Source organism: Amblyomma americanum, chromosome 3 (assembly GCF_052857255.1).
Source record: "Amblyomma americanum isolate KBUSLIRL-KWMA chromosome 3, ASM5285725v1, whole genome shotgun sequence".
Lineage (NCBI taxonomy): Eukaryota > Metazoa > Arthropoda > Arachnida > Ixodida > Ixodidae > Amblyomma > Amblyomma americanum.
In genome coordinates, this window is record NC_135499.1 from 199,329,683 (window position 1) to 199,345,478 (window position 15,796).

Here is a 15,796-nt window from a genome sequence, read left to right on the forward strand (position 1 = left end):
TTTTTTTGCTGACGTGGCTTACATTCCATACATTCATTCAGAAGTATTTTTATCGGATTCTTTTAGTTTTGCAGCATGTAAGAAGATAGTTGGAATGACTTGTGTGAGACCATAAAATTGTTTAAATAATTCAAAATACCATGTTATCGGTATTTCGTATTTCAGGGAAAATGACATATTAATTTCAAGTCATTGCATATAAAACGACATCCCGTTGTATTCAAATGAAAAAAAAAGATTTCATCGTCACGCGTGATGAATGTATTTGTTTATTAATTTTTTGTTCGACTATGTTTTGATATCATCTGCGAACTTAAGATGGCGGCTACAGCATGAATCTTTTTTTTCCCCAGAAACCTCTTTCTCTTCCCTTACGGCGCGGTTCAGGTGTCCAACGATATATGAGACAGATACTGCGCGATTTCCTTTCCCCCAAAACCAATTATTATTATTATTATTATTATTATTATTATTATTATTATTATTATTATTATTATTATTATTATTATTATTATTATTGTTATTGTTGTTGTTGTTGTTGTTGTTGTTGTTGTTGTTGTTGTAGTTGTTATCCAGAAACCACCTGGGGGAGTGTTTATCCCAGTTACGCCATATTACACCACAGTAGTTACTCCATATTAGCAACTTTGGGACGTGAAACTCGGTAAACCAAACCAAGCCAAACAAAAGCATTATCTTTTTTTAAATAAATCGGGTCATTGAGCGTGGACTGATCCTGCACTGGATAGACGAGTTGGCACCGAGGCCGCAGATGATGGTGATGGTAGTGGTGTTGCAATGGTGACGGTGAAGATGAACTTCATTTGAGATGTCTTTGCGAATTGTGGTGTATAACGTCCCGAAGCGACATATATGGGCTACGAGGGACGCCGTAGTGGAGGGCTCCGGATTAATTTGGGCCACCTGGCGTTCCTCAACGTGCACTGACATCGCACAGCACACGGGCGCCTTTTTGCGTTTCACCTCCATCGAAAGATGGCTGCCGCTGCCGGGATCGAACCCGCGCCCTTGGGATCAGCAGCCAAACGCCGAAGCCACTGATCGAGCCACCGCGGCGGGTTTCATTTGCAGTTTCTTAAAAAAAAACTACTGGAGCCAAGCTGCCCGCTTCTTCAGTTGTTCAATTAGTCATCTAGTTGTCATCTAGTCTAGTCAATTAGTTGTGCCCTGGACCGCCTCGATCCTCGTCCATTAACAGAGCAAAAGATCCTCGGTCCGGGGCCACAACAGTCGACTGCCCTCAAGGCATACAAGGCACTCTTTGGACTGAGTGACAAATTGTGACAGCGTTGTGCGTGTGTGTGTGTGTGTTATGCGTTTTTCCCCCTTCTCTCTTCCTCATTTTAGCCCCCTAATCCCTCTTCCCCAGTGCAGGGTAGCCAACCGGAACCCCTTTCTGGTTAGCATCCCTGCCTTTCCCTCCTCCTCTTTATCTATCTATCTAGTCATCTATCTCTCACAATGAAAATCTCAGTTTGCTTTAATAAATCCGTCCCCTGCTTTAAATTTCAGCATTGTAGGGTATTTCTGAACATTATAGACATCGCACCGCCAGAGTCATGGAAAGTCCTATACACTTTGGGTATTTGCCATTTCCGTTCTGACGATAACAAGCAACAACTTGTGCGTCGGTTACTTGTTCACAGCACAACTAAATGGCGCTCAATTCGCTGGCATTGAAGGATCGCTGTAATTTTCTTCTCGCTTTTATAAGGCTCGAGTAGGACGGTGGCGCAAAATAATGCTGGGATATAACGTCCGAGGAAGTCCGGAAACGATGGCAAACACGAATTTCGGGCATCTCAGCGCTTTCGCCTTGAGGCTCATATAGTTGGATAGAGGATAGCTCTTGAATTTAGTTCAGCAGCGTAGACCCGGAGATTACCTTGAGATCCCTTTTTAACCTTCGCTGACTATGCAGTATGCCACGTCCATTAACAAGCAGTTTTTCACCATTCGCACGCAAACTCCCACTTCGATAAGAGGCGCAACAGGATGCGTGCCCTATAGCTTTATTATAAATACTTCCATAACCGGGCCGCGGATGAAGGGAAGACACGAAGTAAAGCCATCCCTTAATACTCCGCACGTATCTCCCGATCATATCTCGACAGCCATTTGGCTGCAGTGCGCGTCACACACACACCGCGTGCGACTGAATATACCGGAACCGGCATCTGTGCGAGGGCAGCTTGAGTTGGCACCCGCACAGGACGCCAGAAGAAGAATTGACATTCCCACCGCGCAAGCCCTATCTGTCAGGAGGAACGGGAATCGCCTTCGTGCCAAGAGGCGATCGGCGGATTTTTGATTTGCGCAATATTCCTATATATCATACAGGTATACAGAGGACGGATAGGCGCAGCTATAGCGGTGCAGTCCCGTCGAATAAGTCCCTCCAGCGACGGTTGATCCGGAAACTGCCACGGCAGAGCGCGGCGATAACCTCGCTTGCGCAGCGCGCGAGTGCCAAGCCTCGTCGTATGCACCACCTCATGAATACGCTCACAATCGCCTCGGCCCGTTTATCGTGGCCCGCTCCGCACGGCGTGAGGGGAAGGCGGATCTTCTTCGACCTGTGTGTATAGCGTATGCGTGCATATCTGCCCCGAAGGCCGCGTAACATTGCAGCCTTGCTGACAATTGCGAGTGCAATCATATTTCGCATGTCTGCGGCGTACACACTCGATAGCGTCGCTCGCTCGGATCTTCCAAGGTGAGAGGCGCATACGGCTTCAATCGATGCTTCTCGTCGATGCTGTAACGACCGACGTCACACTCGTGGAATTGGCGGCATAGCTCTCGTCTGTGTTTGCTCTCGCATGTCAGGTTGTTTTCTGTTGTTTTGTTTTGTTTTTCCGGGGGCAAGACACGCAGCAACAACAAAACGAAGGAACAGAGAAAAGGAGAACACGCGATAATCATGCTCTCGATAAGAGATTTTCGGATTAGAGCTTTTACAGAAGACCCCGTAAGTTATAATTTGGCGCGTCTACTGAATGAGAAAACTCGCTTTTCGAAAGGATGACGCACAGATTTCAGCTTTCGTTGTTGCTTCTTTTTTTTTTTTGAAAATGTATTTTTTTGCTGTTTTGCATCCTGTGCAAGCACTGGCATAAGCGTCGCACTCTTGAAGCTCGAAAAGTCGAACACAGAGCTGAAATTTGCCTCAGCGGCTTGTAAATTCTGCAAAACCTCGCTGCAACAACAACAACAACGACGACGTCGACGACGACGACGACGACGACGACGACGACGACGACAACAACAACAACAACAACAACAACAACAACAAAAACAACGACGACGACAACAACAACAACAATGACGACGACGACAACAACGACGACGACGACGACGACGACAACAACAACGACGACGACGACGACGACAACAACAACAACAACAACGACGACGACGACGACGACGACGACGACGACGACGACGACAACAACAACAACAACAACAACAACAACAACGACGACGACGACGACGACGACGACGACAACAACAACAACAACAACAACAACTACTACTACTACTACTACTACTACTACTACTACTACTACTACTACTACTACTACTACTACTACAACAAAGTCTTGAAAGCCTACCCACAAACAGTTACGCTCAGTGCGTTATTTTGAGCAAGTAAACAATTCTTGCACATCACCGCAGTGACATCTGTCCGGATGACAGCTAGAAGTATAGGAGCTGAGAATAATGTGAGGCTTTGTAACCGTCATAAATACAAGAAGAAATAATCTCACGGAGAACCATGCCAGCTTTCCTAATGCGTTGTAAATGAAGCGAGTTCAGTCAAGAGATTCATTCTTCATTCGCAGTCCACCTGAGTGCATTTTTACGGCTAGAAACGAAAGCTGTTGCTAACGTCAAAACTAGAAGATCTATAAACATCCGAAAGCCCTGCCCAGATACAGCCGGTCGAAACGACAGACAGAGCCCTTGTGGAAGTGGCAGAACATCGCAACGGCCAAGGTAGACGCCGCCAAGCGCGGAATGTTCATTACCCGTTTTCGTGCTACGGTAGATTTTCACGTGGAGAATTTTCTTTTTCTCGTTGTTCAAAAAATAACGCTCCCGGCCGTTATTGCGTCACCAGGTTTACAATTATTTAATTCAGTGTGTTCTTGCATATCTGCAGGAGTTGAAGAAGTTTATTAATCACACGCATAATTCGTTTCTTATCCCACGTGCTCGAGGCGACCTCTAATACCGACGTTTCCTGATTTGAAAGTATTGCACAATGAGTGTCAGAGTTTCAAATGTTTGGCGGGACGCCGCGCTCACATGAAAAAAACCTCTATCTTCCGCATGCCATGATATATTTATTTTACCCAATTCTCTGTTCCTCTAGTGTATTACTATCGAAATTCAGTGTTAGCCAAGTGTTCATCTTGAGTTCGTGTTTTATTATTATTATTACTATTCCTCTTATTGGTATTAATAGTTTTAGCATTTTTATTATAACGGTGGTAAAATCGCTGTTTAGTGACTACATTTTTCAGTATTATATAATGTATTCACTCTTGAAAGGAAGAAACTATACATGTGAGTTGCTAACCGCCAGCTATGTTTAACCGGGGCAAGTTGGTAACATTCGCAATGTAAGTCATTGTAAGTCTTTGGTTACCTAGGCTTTGATCCATGGCAAGCACTATATTTCACTTTTGTTTTCACAGTCCTCGTTATAAGCCTCTGTCTCTCACACCCTCAAAATTATCGTCGAACTAAGTGGTACGAACCAAAGCGTCATCGCACGACGGAGTGTAGCGTGTTATAAGAGCTTCTAGAACACATACACAAAGATAAACGGGCGAGCATGCACGCTGCTTGCGTTTAGATGACCTCCCAAGACATGCAGCTCACGTGCTTTCAGATATCTCGGGGGCCATTCGCTGACCTGCTTTCTTTCACGGCTAATTCGGGTCGTCGTAAGCGGATCTCAGCTTATCGTGGAAGAACCCGGGCCGAGCAAGTGCCCTGTCGCTTGTGCGGAAACGCCGCCGAGCGTTCACTTTCACGGGGAGCCCCTATCACTCGAGCTGGCGCAGCAGCCTACCCGAGACGCGATAGCCAAGGTCCCTTCGCCGCTTTTCTCTCGTCTCCCATTCTATTCCCACGGAACCACCCAGCCCTGCGGCCGGAAGCATCCGGTAGCAGACGACGCGGAGCTCGTGGCGGGAAGGATCACGTGACGCCTGACGTCGTCGAGGGCCTAGCCTCGGCCTAGGCGGCCGGCTAAACGTCAGCGGAAAGCAGCGCCGCCATTGGCCGGAGCGGCGCAAGCGTCGATCGCTGGCGAGCCGACCGCCTTCTGCACTGCGGAGAAACCAGCACCTTCCGCCGGAGCCGTTGTAGGGTTTGAAACGAGGATAACCTCCCCACAAAAGAAAGACGAAAGGACGCTTTGCCTCCCTCGAAGCAGGCAAGCAGCCCTTCAACTGGTCACGCTGACGGACAGTCTACGCGACGTTCTGATCGTACCGCTGTCTATTCCCGCGGACCGAGTGCTGCTGCGACAGTGGCGTAGTGCACAGCGCAGCGCTTCGCTACTGTGTTCACGTGTGTTGCAGTCGCCGCTGCCGCATCGTCACAGATCGGACGTCTGTCTGGCGGCATCTGTTGTGTCCGCTTGACCGTGTGCTCCCGTTAGCGTGACTTGGTGAACACTCCACACGCGAATGAAGTTCGGAAGCCGCCGGTACCTCGGCGATCCTCGGCCCAGTGGAAGCTGAGTGACGCTTGCCGTTGCCGCTGCCGCCAGCACTTCCCAACACCGTTGCGCTCGTTGCCGTCTCTAAAACAAGCTGTGAGTACCCGGCAGAGCGCATTGTAACGGCTGCCCCACATTCTTTCCCCCAATCCCTTGTCCCTCGCCGGTGATTGCGACGGTGCACGAACTCGAAGCGCGTCTGCCGCGAAACTTGTTTCGTCGCCGTCTCAGAACGGTCGCCGGCGACATTTTCAATCGATCCCCAGCCAACTCCCGAAGTGACGGACGATGCGAAACGGTGTGCGAGCCCAGGTTCATTCAACCGTGGGCGTACAGGTTGGATGCTGGTCTCTTCGTCCGGGCCGGTCTCGGGGCCTGGCAACAAGCGATGCCCAGCTGCGCGGTGTCGTTGCGCGTTCCCCCTCCTCTTTCGCGCGTACGATGCCATTCCGCGCGCGCAGCCTTGCTGGCGAGTGAATCGCGCTTCCCGGCAACGTTTTTTCCTACGGCGGCCGCGTCGGAAATGTCAAGTGCTCTTGAGGAGCCGCCAAAAACCTTGGGCGCGGGCGTTTCTCGAGCCTGGTCATTTATAGCTCCGGCGGCCGCAGCCTCCTGTGGCGGTGGAGTTTCAGCCGTGCTGTTGCTACTGCTGCGGTGGCTTTTTTTTTTTTCCTTTAGGCTGGCGCCGCTTCTTTTCGCCTTCCTCTTCCCGCCATCCGTCTGGCCGGGCGCGCGCGCCAAGGCTTCAGTGTGGGGAAGCTCCCTCCGCATACTCGGGTCTGGCGCGGTTGGCGTTCAAGTAACGTCACATGACGCGGCCGTCAGATGCGCGCGCACTACGCCAGTGACATCATTACATGTGCGTAGCACCGCCAGATGCGTCGGTGCGCGTGCGACTTTGGCCGCGCAGTTTCAAGCTGCGCACTTGTTTGACTCATCTCGGGTGATCCTTCATCGCCCGTAACGTGTGACGCATCATGTTCTTGCGCGAGCTGCTAAAACTTGAAAGCGTAGTGCGATTCAATTGTAACCGCCCTGTACTTAGAGGGATTTTGCGGCGAGTAGAGTACTTTCGGACATCAACCTGTGCTGCCCCGCATAGGGGGCTGAAATTAATTGCGCGCGGCACTGGTTGTGCACGTCTGTCAAGGTGCGTGGATAAGCATCTAACTATGTCACTCAGATACTGACTGGCATTTTGTGAGGTTATTTGATTAAATAATATTTGCTAGTCAGTTGAAATAGCTTGAACTTCCGTTGTACGTACCGCGACCATGCTGTCATTCACCCGCCGCGGTGGCTCAGTGGCTCTGGCCTTCACCTCCTGATCCCAAGGTCGCGGGTTCGATCCTGCCCTCTGCGGCCGTATATCGATGATAATAATAATAATAATAATAATTGGTTTTTGGTGGAAAGGAAATGGCGCAGTATCTGTCTCATATATCGTTGGACACCTGAACCGCGCCGTAAAGGAAGGTATAAAGGAGGGAGTGATAGAAAAAAAGGAAGAAAGAGGTGCCGTAGTGGAGGGCTCCGGAATAATTTCGACCACCTGGGGATCTTTAACGTGCACTGACATCGCACAGCCCACGGGCGCCTTAGCGTTTTTCCTCCATAAAAACGCAGCCGCCGCGGTCGAGTCGAAATTCAAAAATTGCCTCGTGCTGTGCGATGTCAGCACACTTAAAAAAAACCACAGGTGGCCTAAACTAATCCGGAGCCCTCCATTACGTCGTCCCTCACAGCCTAAATCGCTTGTGGTCGTTAAAACCGCACAATCAATAATCCATAGTGTGATTCGTGCAACCAGATATGCGAGAAGCAATCTGCTGTCGTTTGCCCTAGTTTGCTTCGTAAGAACAGCGAAGAACTTGGCGCGCATAATTAAATGCGTGAACACGTTTGCTGGCGCAGGAGAGGATCGAATAGCGTACTGCTAGAGCGAGCTGTAGCTGCTGTTGTGTTGAGTTGTATGGCTCATAAGCGACTGAGGCTATCATGCGCCAAACAAGCTGTGGCTACATTTGTGCAAGCAGGGTTGTACAGTACAAGCAAAGTCCACTCTGTCATTGCGCCTGCGTATCCACCCTACGCTGCAATTCTATCTAGGTGGTGGTGGTAGTGGTTTCTTTTAAAATAATAGTAAAAAGGAAGGAAAATATTTTTGCTAGCCCCGGCATCTGCCATCGATACTGAAGCACCTGAGCTGGGGCAGCGGAAATAAAGGATAGCAGGCAGAATGGAGAAATGAAATGAAAGAGGTGAGGGGACAGGAAGAGAGGATAGGGGGAGATGTAATATGTACAAACTATTTAATCTAGGAAAAACTGTTCTCAGGAACGTGTAAAACAAGAGCTGAGAGGCGATGCCCGACACCATTTCCGCAGATAAGTCTGGCGGTAAATCCTGCGTCTGCCTTTCTGCACATTACAGAAATGTGCATTCCCACCTGCGCGGTTATAACGTTAATAAAGGTAGTAACTGGCGATTCTTATTTTATTTTATTTTTTGCTAATTAATGCCGTGAAACATCTAATGACCAAATCTGAACGTGTTCTCTTTCAGAGACTGTATTTCCTCAGACGAAGGTAAAAAAAAAGTCAAGCGTAATTAAAAATAATGGTAGGCTAATTCCGTAGCTTAAGGAGCCAATCGGACCTGTTTTTGCTCAGGGTATTTTCGAAGGCGTGATCCCCTGACGTCAGGTGCTTCTTTCGAGCCACGCCTCCTTTCTCTGAGCATCGATCGGTGCGTATGACGCACTGCGAGCCTCCGAGAAGCAGGTACAAACTATAGGGAAAGAGCGAGCGAGAGGGAGGTGCTTATTTGATCTGACAGTGGGAAATCCCCTTTCGTCACGGCGTTCCGCCGGTGTGACGCAAGAAGAAGGATATCTTCTGCGCCGCTCTAGTCGTGTTATGCTGCCGTACAAACAACCCTCTAAGATCTCGCACAGTTTGGGATATATCGGTCTAGCTTGTGCAACGTATGGCAACGATGGTGTTTGTTTTATCTGCTCTTGTAGTCGCTGCGGTGTGGATGTTTGCTGCCTCCATTGTCTTGTGATGTTTGGTGGACCGTAAGCAGACGGATGGATTTAACATTTTCTTTCTCAATACAAGCACCGAGGTGAGGTGAGGAGGAGGGCGGTGCGGAGGGACTTCTACAGCAGAGAGACGTGTCTGTGAGATATAGTGGTCATGCTTTGCTTTCAATCGCTTCCCTTACTGGGTTTGCTGTTAACCTTCATTCTTTTCTTTTCTTCTGTCTCTCTCCTGTTAACCAGACAGGCAGACGTCGAAGTTACAAATGTGCCCATTCAAGAACTGAATTTCTCTGCGCATCTCCTTGTCATGCAACCACTGGAGTTTGGTATATCAGTATATCAGAGTGAAACGTTTCTGAAGGTCACAAAATGTCCTTCTTTCTCAAAGACGCCCCGCACGAAAGTTGTTGAGGTGTGTTAAGATGTGAGATGTGCCCCCCCCCCCCCCTCCCCCCCGGCCTTTCTTATATATCAGGCACAGGCTGTTAGAAAATACGGTTTGGGAAGGATACCGCCAACACACGCACGGATAAGGCGCGCCTAGCTACAGGGGGGGGGGGGGGGGGGGACTTGGTACTGGTGAAAAGGGCATGTGCTTGAAATGAACTGGTTCCAGTACCAATCGTAAACAGCTTTAGTCAAAACTGCGCTTACAACTTATGTGCACGGCCAGTGCTGCCAGCGAGTCTTGCTGTAGCCGGCGTCTGAGCTCCTCCTGTGTCCCAAACTTTCCCTCGCTCTCCAAGATACAGGGACGTTCGCCTCGTCGCTGTCTAGATCTTCGCATTACAACACGCGTTGCCGAATAAGGACTGAACGCCAGGCACCAGCAGCCTAAACTTTGTGAAAGTGCAACGGTTCGCTAGGTGGCTATAGGGTCTGCTGGTTATTTTTGACAATGCCCGCGCGTATCTGCATCACTTCCCTGTTAAGATGACGGTAACTTTAGACCCAATCATCTGATGCACACAACAGCCCAGCGAGCAATATGGTCTGTTACGTCTTGCATGCATGCGCGCGCAGGTTTCCAGTGCATTAGTTCCCGCAGTGCGTCTGATCGCTGTGGGATCGAATCCCGCAACGATTAGTCACAAAGGCTAAAGGCGCCGGTATGCTGTGCGACGTCAGTACACGTTAGAGGGGCACTGAGGGCACATTGAAGCGGCCTGTATCGATACATTGCCACAAAGACACTGCCTTCACTGAAAACGGAGTTTCCATAAATAGGAGCCCCGCCGCGGTGGCTCAGTGGTTAGGGCGCTCGACTACTGATCCGGAGTTCCCGGGTTCGAACCCGACCGCGGCGGCTGCGTTTTTGTGGAGGAAAAACGCTAAGGCGCCCGTGTGCTGTGCGATGTCAGTGCACGTTAAAGATCCCCAGGTGGTCGAAATTATTCCGGAGCCCTCCACTACGGCACCTCTTCTTCCTTTCTTCTTTCACTCCCTCCTTTATCCCTTCCCTTACGGCGCGGTTCAGGTGTCCAACGATATATGAGACAGATACTGCGCCATTTCCTTTCCCCAAAAACCAATTAAATTAAAAAAACAATATGGTCTGTTACGTCTTGCATGTATGCGCGCGCAGGTTTCCAGTGCATTAGTTCCCGCAATGCGTCTGATCGCTGTGGGATCGAATCCCGCAACGATTAGTCACGAAGGCTAAAGGCGCCGGTGTGCTGTGCGACGTCAATAGACGTTAGAGGGGCACTGAGGGCACATTGAAGCGGCCTGTATCGATACATTGCCACAAAGACACTGCCTTCACTGAAAACGGAGTTTCCATAAATAGGAAAAGGGAACCAAGTAAAGTACGGGTGTCGCCATCTCGCGCTGATTTCGCAAGTAAACTATATGCGTAGACGGCACGGATCTCTGGGGCTAGGCTCCACCGCCATTCATAATAATAATTGGTTTTTTGGGGAAAGGAAATGACGCAGTATCTGTCTCATATATCGTTGGACACCTGAACCGCACCGTAAGGGAAGGGATAAAGGAGGGAGGGAAAGAGGAAAGGAAGAAGAGGTGCCGTAGTGGAGGGCTCCGGAATAATTTCGACCGCCTGGGGATCTTTAACGTGCACTGACATTGCACAGCACACGGGCGCTTTAGCGTTTTTCCTCCATAAAAACGCAGCCGCCGCGGTCGGGTTCGAACCCGGGAATTCCGGATCAGTAGTCGAGCGCCCTAACCACTGAGCCACCGCGGCGGGTGCCATTCACTCAAGGAATCTTTTTCGGTGTAGATGTCACGAGTTGTTACGAGTTTGAATCGAGTGGCGGGAAACATTTTTCCTGCAGGGCAGATATACACCCTAAACGCCACGAGGTGGGGGAGGTGTGCACTGTAAGCTAGAGTCACTACTGTAAGCGAGACAGTTACTGCGCCTTTTCTTTCCGATAATCAATAATTATGTAACATTTCAAAGACGTCCACGGAGGCTCAGGTAGCGTATACTGAACCATCCCCTTTGAAAAGGTTTTTGTCGCCGTGCTCGCACGTTCCTGCACGCCGCCTCCGTTGCACGCACGCGGCCTTGCGGGCGCTCTCGCCTTTGTCTCTGCCGCGTACGCAGCGCCGCAGAGTCGCATACGTGATCCATCACGGCAGCGCCTCCGTGCGTGGGCGCCGCGGATCACGTACCCTCCACGTGCGCCGCAATCCCCCGGGGCTGACCGCGGGCTTTGTGTGCCCGCTCGACAGCGAACGAGAAACGACGCTGCATCCCGGATACCCCCGCCAGCGGAGCAGGTTGTCTCTGTGTCATTTCCGCAGTTCCCAGCGTCGGCCTATGGGGCTTCCGTGCGTTCGTATTCCACCGCGGACATCTTTTTCTGCTGCTCTCTGCAGAATCACCTGCTTTCCAAAACAATTACGCGATCGCTGTCCTGTTCCGATCAACACCACGCACCACGAAGAAGTAACGTTCCCCTCTGCATTCCTTGGTTTCCAGTGGCTGTTCGCTTCTTTCGATTGCATGTATTCCCTTGCGGAACAGATATTCGGGTCCACTTACAGCGTATGCATCTTGTGTACACAGGCAGCCGTCTTAAGTGCCCTCAGCAATGTTCGTCGGATTAGGGGGGGGGGGGGGGGGGGGGAAGCTACCTGCAATTCATTTCAGTCATTGTTTCAGCTTTAAGCTATGCCTCCTTGCCTGTTCTTGCGCGCCTCTTTGAGCCAAGCTCGTGAAAAGAGGCTTTGAACAACCAGCGTTACTCTCGCACCAGAGACGTCGAAGGAACAAATGTCTTCTTTACGGACAGAACTGGGCGCTCCTGCTGGCTGCAGTTATTCGCGCGCGATGATAAAAATTTCGCGCACATGAGCTTCCTTATGCTGGCGGGCGGCTACTTAGAACGCTGTGGGGCGTAATTACGATATACGGAGGCGGAAAATCGAAGGCGGCGAAAACCAGGAACCATATCCCTGTGCTGAGGTCTCGGTGTAATTCGGTGAACCACGGTCAGGAAAAACTGGGAGCCGTCACAAGCGTGAAGCTCGAGTTGTAAGCTTGGGGCCGTCGGAAGTCATTAATTTTCAGCTGTTATTATTGCCGTCTAAACAGCAGCTACGAGCGAAAGGGCTTCGGAGCATGGAATTTCCAACTGGGTCGTCATGGCGACGGTCCTTGCAATAAGAAACACTCAAGCACAAGTTGGGCCGCTTCGCGTTTCCATGCACAACAATATTGACCATGGTGGACCACTGCCTGCGGTCGCTTTTGCCGGCATAATGTATACGAAATCGTTGATCTCCAGTTAGTGACGTCGCGTCTGCTTTTAGCAGTTCACCTAGGGGCTCTTTGCTGTCGCATTATGGAAAAATTTGTCATTTTTCCAGTGGGAACATTGACGCAGCCTGTTGTGTGAGTGAGGTTGCCGGGTATGCAACAGACAACCCGTGCCGCCTTGTCAACGTTGAGTACAAATTTTGCTTTTATAGCGCGGTAATTGATCTTTGCTGGCGTTAAAACAAGTTCAAGTGTATGGAGGTTTCACAAACTGGGGGTACGCTAGTGAGGGCATCAGCAGACATGTCCCCCTCAGGCGCTGCCGCCACATCTGTGGGCGCGACCTCGTCACTGTCAAATTCCTAGCGTACAAGGCGTAATGTATTCATGTACGTGGACGCACTAAAACAAACCTTGACCTGCAAAAATTGTGTATGGACCTCTTCGTGTTCTATGGTAGCTCTACATTTGTCATGGCTCCAGTGAGAGTGCGATTTCGTTTACTTGTTTTGCGAGCATGAGTGCTTTAAAGTGCCTAAAATGTGCTGATTTATTCACGTAACCACTTCGTGTGACTGGAGTCTGTCAAAAGAAGCATAACTGACATCTTGAAAGGAGCTTTGTGTCGCAACCTGAATATATGAGGACCCGACAGTAATCGCAAGTAATTATTTTTCGCAGAAGGTTTGAATCCTTTCTGTGTGTTTTCGGTATGCTTTCTAAAATAACCCAAAAACTTAATAATTTTCCTCCCCCTGGGCAGTAGTAATTTGCGCGCGAAGGGGATATTCTAAACGCAAGGGAAGGGACGAAGAGCGCAGAAGGCGACAAACAGCGCTCATCATGCATCAGTGTTACATTGAGTAAGGCAGAAACTTGGGCTAGTTGGATATTGTTTGAGCTCATATTTTCTAGCGCTTAGTGAACACAAGGGACGTACGTACGTCTAGCGTACGTCCTGTGTATTTGTGTTCTTGTCCCTTGTGTTCACTAAGCGCTAGAAAATATGAGTGTTACATTGAACTTAACCGGCGGGGTTCTCCGCGTGATGCCAGCTGCAGCGGCCCGCGTTCAAAGGAGCTCGATCGCAGCGCCGTCAAAAACCGGCGATTTCACCGCAGCGTCATTTTTTTTTTTTCACCTAAATCACTGTCGGACCACTGTCTGCGTAACAGGAAAGAACATATCGTCTCTTTACGCACCAGGCACTGAAGCTCGGCAAGCCTAGAAACGCGTTCAAGAGTAGGCGACCACAGCGCCACCGCTTCGTACTCGTGTAGAGTAGTCGGCCATTAGAGGAGTGCTTCGTCTTGCACTGCCTCTTCTATAGAGTACACTGTAACAGAGTCCCGTCGTATAAGCGTTAGTCTTGCCCTGTTGCACCGAGCTTCTCTGCTGGCTCGGTGACGGAGCTCGCTCTGGCTAGCAATAAGGAAGAACAGAGAAGTTGATTGGCCCCTCTGTTTACGCATTTCGCCCCATTAGTGCGTGTTGTGCCGGGCATACGTCGCGCGACGAGCGTCGGAGCAGAGAGCAACAGATCCCTCGTCGGCTCAGTCGAAATCGAGCGAATGGTCTCCCCCGTGCCCTGGGCTTCACTGACAGGCAATGAAGATGGTCTCTCGCTTTGACAGCCGCCGCCGTGTCGCGGGCCGCACACTTGCAGAGGCGAGTCATTTCCCCCGGGAAGAGGACGAGTGCTCGATACGGGTCCCCGATTCAGGAAGTGATTTCCGTTCTGCCTTGTCACGGTCACCGGCGACGATCACGAGGAGGAAGGGGGTTGAGCACGAAATTGCCCCGAAGCGCGCCGAGGCGCGGCTTTCGAAAGTGCACTCGGGATTGACCCTTCTCTGAGCATATTCCTCGCTTCGAAGAGCCCGCCGTATAGTGCGCCGTTGCCCGTGCTAGTTGTCGTCGTAAATCCTGTCTTGATCGCCAAAGAGGGCCTCTGAACTCCCCCTTCTTCTCCCTTGTTTTTCTGTGGTCTTGTTCACGTGCCTCTTGTTTATATATATGCGCAGATATAAATGCGCGTGTAATACATCGAGTGGACCCTGCAGCTCGCGATCTAAATGCGGCCCCGTCGTCGTCGTCTTATTTCTTGTACCACTGCTTTCGGACATATATATATATATATATATATATATATATATATATATATATATATATATATATATATATATATATATATATATATATATATATAGACGTATATGACATACATATGGACATATATGACATATATATATGGACGTATATGACATTTATATGGACATATATATGTCCGAGTTCATAACCCGTGAACGACAGTAAAACGGGAGTCTTTGCGACAGTTTTTGCCAGGAGCTTTGAAGTGATGTGCAGTTTCGATGTACCCCCCGTGTGCACGGCGTATGCTGTTGCTCAAGCTCCAAGATATAGTGTAGTCGTTGGGTCGTCGGAACGCAGTGCTGCCTTTCCGCTCGTATCTGTTGTCCATCAGTCAGTTTGCTAGTGATTTCTTATCTGCTTCTCTAAAGGGTTAACAGGACTGCATGGAAGCTTACTGGATGTATGCTATATATGCTCTATAGCAGCCTCGATAGACGTCCGTCGTTGCTTATTCTGTCACTGTCAATCACGTGCGAATTTGTGTGCCGCAGCAGTTTTACAATACACTGTAAGGCAGTCTGTAGTGTTCTGGATGAGCACAGGTAGGCTCAGCCAACGGTTGCGACTATGCATGGCTCGCTAGTGCTATGTCACACGCGGTGGCACGCGTCTGCGTACTCTTTTCGGCGCATCGACTTAAAGATGACGTTCTTCGCGAACAAAGTGAAGTCAGTTATTCCCACTCAAATGTAAAAGAAGCCGAACTTGGTGAAATAAATTCTGTCGAGGCTTATTCGCGACACTGCGCTACAGTATTCCAGCCACTGTAACTGCGCATTAAAAGGTTAAGGCGCCCATGCCCGAGTGATGCAGTTACAGCGGCTTTATTTTATCAACAACCTCTCCTTACCTGCTTCAAATTAAATAATATGGTTGAAATTAAACTGTAATAATATACAAGATATGAAAACGTCGAATAAAGGCTATACATTTCTAACCTTTCGTCGTTAGCGGTGTGTGCGTTGCAAATATGTAAAGAACTGGTTGATTTATTAATAAGACCAAGACTTCTGCAGAATCGAAAGTATGGAATTGTGGCAATTTCTGCGCGTCTAATAACAATAAAACTGCGTGCAAATATCCATGTGCATACAATAAATCAACAGCT

The 15,796-nt window shown here is 49.5% G+C and overlaps 1 protein-coding gene across 5 annotated transcripts in view; it reads left to right on the forward strand.

Moving 5' to 3' along the window:
* The first annotated feature begins 5,314 nt into the window (after positions 1-5,314).
* Positions 5,315-15,796, forward strand: part of Ndae1 (Na[+]-driven anion exchanger 1) — a 217,230-nt gene continuing 206,748 nt past the window's right edge. For 2 of the 5 annotated variants that reach the window (XM_077659597.1, XM_077659600.1), the window contains exon 1: positions 5,324-5,854. The gene's annotated coding sequence lies outside the window, so the exon portion shown is untranslated. Of the gene's footprint in view, positions 5,855-15,796 lie in introns of all 5 variants that reach the window. The other 3 variants (XM_077659586.1, XM_077659589.1, XM_077659602.1) reach the window with 2 other exon arrangements.